Raw genomic sequence first — 5,450 nt, forward strand, 5'->3', positions numbered from 1 at the left:
ATAAAGATGTAATTGCTGGAACCACACTTTGTATGAGACTCCACGTGAAAAATCTGCATGTTTAAAAATCAGGAAAGGTGTGTATCAGGTTTTATGTTTTCACTATATTCAATCTGTATGCTAAACAAATAATCCAAGAAATTTGACCATGCGAAGAGCAAAGCATCAGGATTAGAGAGAGGCTTATTAACAACCTGCAATACACAGACAATAATACAATCTTAGGTGCTGGTAGTGAGAGGGTTTAAAGATTTTGCAGCTGAGGATCAAAGACCACAACTTTCAATATGATGACAACTCATTTTAAAGAAAACCAAAGTTCTCACAACTACACCAATAGGTAACATCAAGATAAACAGAGAAATGATTAAAGTTGAGAAGAGATTGTACTTGTCAAAACATTTACACTGGCTTGGTTCCACAATCACGGCTTCTGGAAGCAGCAGTCAAGAAAGCAAATGACATATTGTGTAAATACACTACACAAGATCTCTGTAAAGTATTGAGAAACAAGGATGTCACATTGAGGACTAAGGTGCACCTGATCCAAGCCATGGCGCTTGCAAACACTTCATGCACAGGTGAAAGTTGGACAGTGAATTAGGAAGACCAAATAAGAATGGATACGTTTGAATTATGTTACTGGCAAAGTACATTGAAAGTACCATTGAGTTCCAAAGAATGAATAAAACTACCTTAGAAAAAGTACAAGTACCACTCTTTGGATTTCTGAGCTACAAATTTATAGGGCTAGAGAGCCTCATTCTTTTCCCATAAAGCACTTTGTGTGTTCAAACCATTGAACTTGCTGTTAGCAGTCCAACTCATAATCCAGTATCCTACCAGAGTAATTATAGTGGGCTCAAACGTAACTACAGTTGTTAGGATGACAAAGAGCCAGCCAGTATTGCTATGAAATGGAACTGACTCAAGACACCACTCAATTATAAGTGTTAAATCCTTCCTTTCCTCTCCCTAGCTTGTGATGTTTCCTAGCCATTATTTTATTTACAGATACAAAAAGAAAAAGAAAAATCACTGTCATCAAGCTTATTCCAGCTCATTGTGACTTAATAGGCATAATAGAACTGCCCTTGTGCTTTTCTGATCCTTTAAATATGTATAGAATCAGACAGGTGCATCTTTCTCCTGAGTACCAGTTGATGTTTTTGAACTACAGGCCTTGTGGTTAATAGCCTAATGAGTAACTCATCATTCCACCAGGGCATCACTCTAACGTATGCCTCCCTTTTCATATAGCCATTTTTCTTTTCTGTGTTTCTGTTTGGGAGTTTCTTCTCTCTTAACAATACCACTTGTCAATGAAGAGATCCCATTCTATCCAATACCACTTCATATTATCTAATAAAATTAAACATTTTAAGGATTCTGACTTGAAATCAGGTCACATACAAAAATAACTACAATATATCTTTGGGGGGTAACATAAATTAGTCTTGAACACCTAACAAATTGGTGGAAAGCTGAATGCCCCCTGATACTCAAAGATGAAGAAGCTATAACATCACTCTAGAATACCAACATATATACTTTGCAACTTACTTTAAGATTCCTGTGGACAGCCATTGTTTAAGAAATTCATATATTAAACTAGACACATATGACTATTTAAAGAGATGTGAGGAGAGTATTCTTTAATCAAAGAAAATTATGAAACCTTAATCAGAGCCATCTCTTTATTACTAGTATTTCTTAATCTACAAATTCAGGATAAGTAAAAAAAAATATCAAACTCTTCTTCTATCCTTCAAGAATACATTGAGACATCTAACATAAAAAATAACACTTTCTTAAAGCAATGTTTCACTTTTTACAACATATAACAAATGTATTTCTCAGAAAAATAAAGATCATAATTAGACTGTGTAAATAAATCCTTATCTATTTATATATTTAAATGTTTACAGTATCAAAAGCCATCAATTTTATGTAAGCATTGTTGCTCCCGGATGCCCTAAGAACCAGTTCTGAATCAAAATCGCCTGGTCTACACCAGAAGGAAACACAGCCTAGTCTTCCTCATCTTCACTGTTATTCCCTTCGAATCCCTTTGTTGCTGTCCCTGCGATAATCCATCTTGTTGACTCTGTTCTCTCTGTTCACTGACTCTATGCAGCGTGATGTTTCTCCAGGGATTACGCCCTACTGATGACCTATCCAAAGGACAGGAGAAGGGACTGCATAACCTCTCCTCGTGGGAGCACTCCTGGTGCATTTGTAAAACAGATGTGTTCATTCTTATGACATTCCGCATTCAATAAACTTGGGGAAAACCACACAGTTCAAATATATTAACTATTTTTCATTCTTTATTAATCATTGTCAGACTTTCTTATACATATGAGGTAATTGAAAATATCATGATTTGCTGCAAATGAACGTTAGTCCTTAAGATACTATCTTTGTTCTTTTTATTATTTTAAGAGATGTTTTGCAACAGATTTTCCTAATGAAATATGCTCCTTTGATTTCTTGACTTCTGCTTCCATTGGTATTTATTGTGTATTCAAATGAAATATGATTCTTGGCAACATAATTATTTGTCTTTTTATCATAATTTTCCTTTTTGATCCAATAGTTGTGCCTTTTATTTTCTTCATGGTAATGTGTAATCCATACACAAGAATTCAGTTTTTTATCTTCATCCACAGTGTTTTGGTTTCAGCATGTAACGTTGTGTAATCTAAACATATTAGCTTGTTAATAAATCTTCCTCCAATATAGAAACTGGCTGCAGAACATAGAGTTAAAAAGTGAAAGGATTAAATAAAAGAACTGGACATACAGTTTAAAAGGACAGCTTGAGAATGCAAAATCAATATGGTAATGTAATGAGGAAAGATGTAGAGTTACGAGACCAAACATCAGAATTCCTCAAGTTGAAATAACTGCAACTGCAGGAAATATTCAAGCCTCAATTAGCAATATTGAAGGATTCTATGAACAAATTATTGGACAATGCAGAAATTATCAAAAGAAATGAAAGGAAAACAGATTCACTATTCCAAAAAGAACTGCTCAATATGTAACCATTTCATAAATTAGCATGTGATCAAAAAACAACGTTTGAGAAGGAAGAAATTCAAGGAATCCTAGAGACAGTGGTAAAAAGCAAACCTCCAGGATTGTCTGCCTAGTGGTTGAGATGTTTTTTATAAATGGATGCAATTCTGGAAGCACTCTCACCAATGACAGGAAGTTTTGAAGTCACTCTGGCCAGCAGATTAGACGAGATCCATATGTATGTCCATTCCAAGGGGAATGATCCAAGGAAACTCATACACTTTGAACCATATCATTAATATGACATGTAACAGAAATAATGAAAAAGTTAACTTTCTTTTAATCATTTTATTGGGGGTTCGTACAATTCTTATCACAATGCATACATCCATCTATTGTGTCAAGCACATTTGTACATTTCACTTTAAAATGGTTGCAGACTTACATTAAAAGTGTCTGAAATTTGAGCCAAATTCAGAAAAGGACATGAAATAAAAGAGATCACTGTTGATATCAGAGGGCTCTTCAAGCAGAGAATAGCAGAAAATCATTGACTATAGAAATACATTTGACTATGTGGACCATATCAGATTATGGGAAACATTTCAAAGAATAAGAATTCCAAAACACCTAATTATTCTTATGTCTAATCTATACTATGGCCAAGAGGTAGTGATTTAGAAAAAGGGAAACAGAATTTAAAATAAGGAAAACTATCTGTCACACTTGTATTCTTTCATTACATATATATATTTTTTTTTTATGTATGCTGAGCAAATAATCTGACGATGTGAAAAATATGAAAAAGAATATGAAAAAAATGGAGGAATATTTAATAACATTTTGCAATGTACTGATGATTTAACTTTGCTTGCTGAAAGTGAAGAGGACTTGAAACACAGATGACGTTCAAACATTACTAAAGCATCCAGTATAGATTAAATTTCAACATCACAAAAGGAGAAATCTTCACACTGTGACCAGTAAATAACATCATAATAAATGGAGAAAATATGGATCCTGTCAAAGATTTCATTGTACTTGCTTCCACAATCAATGCCCATGAAAACACTAGGCAAGACATTGAAGGATGCATAGAGATGGGAACGTCTTCTGTAAATGACCGCTCTAAAGGTTAAAAGGCAAAGACATCATATTGAGAACTACGGCATGTCTAACATATCAGATTGAGAACTACTGCATCTCTGATCAAAGTCATAGTATTTTGAATTGACTAATATATGTATAAAACTTGAATAATGAGTAAGGAAGAATGCATTCCTTAGAATTTGGTGTTGGTGAGGGAAATTTAATATACTATTAAATTTTTGAAGAATGTTTCTTGGAAGTTAGGGTAGTGAGACTCTCTTTGGACATCTTATTGGGAAAATCCTCTGGCTGGAGAAAGACATTATGTTTGGTGAAGTCAGAGAAAGCAGAATACAGGAATATAAGCAAGGAGACTGATAAACACCATGTTGAAAAAAAACATGGCGCTTGATTGACTAGTGTTTCTTTCTGTTGCTCATATGGTCAGCCAGTTGTAAATGACACAATGGCCTCTGAGGATAATACACCTTGACCTCTGGACCAAAAATACAGAATAAATCTTATTTTTAAAATAAATGTGTTGCCTACATTATTCCTGGAAACCCTAGCTTAGCATTTCTTTTCTTTTTTTAAATCATTTTATTGGGGGCTCGTACATCTCATACCACAATCCATCCATCCATTGTGTCAAACACATTTGTACATTTGTTGCCATAATCATTTTCAAAACATTTTATTTCTACTAGACCCCTTGATATCAGCTTCTTATTTCCCCCTCCCTCTAATAATGTATAGCATTTCTAATAACATATAGCAAGATAAACTCATATTTAAATAAACAGCTGTTACCACCTATGTCTTACATGCACTTAAACACAATTGTAACTAATACAGAAATGTTTATAATATTAAGTAAATTAAGTAAAGTAATTAATTTTGGAGCTGGATATCATTGAGCATGTTATTTCAATGACATTGGTAATAAAATTATGATTTATGGTATTCTTAGTTTGGGCCGGACATTGGGTTTTTCATAGATAATATAAGAAGCGTGAGTCAGAAAAATTAAACAATTGAGCCAACAAAGTTTAAATAACTAGAAATTTTAAATAAAGGAATTAAACTGATTGAGCATTATGCAGTCTATTAATAAATATTTATCACAACCTCCCTTTTTATTCAAATGCAGACAAAGAAATTTTTGTTGTTATTTTTCCTAATGCCTCAATGAATATGTGAAATCTTCAATTAATGTTATAATAGATGTTTTAGAATATTTCATATGACAGTTTAGTAAGAAAAATAAATAAATAATTTAAAAAACTAAGAAACAAGGACTGGAAGATATTATTTTTAATGTAATCAATCACATTTTT

The sequence above is a fragment of the Echinops telfairi genome, unplaced genomic scaffold (assembly GCF_000313985.2).
Source record: "Echinops telfairi isolate 266 unplaced genomic scaffold, ASM31398v2 ScPeMD7_7469;HRSCAF=8507_1, whole genome shotgun sequence".
Taxonomy (NCBI): Eukaryota; Metazoa; Chordata; class Mammalia; order Afrosoricida; family Tenrecidae; genus Echinops; species Echinops telfairi.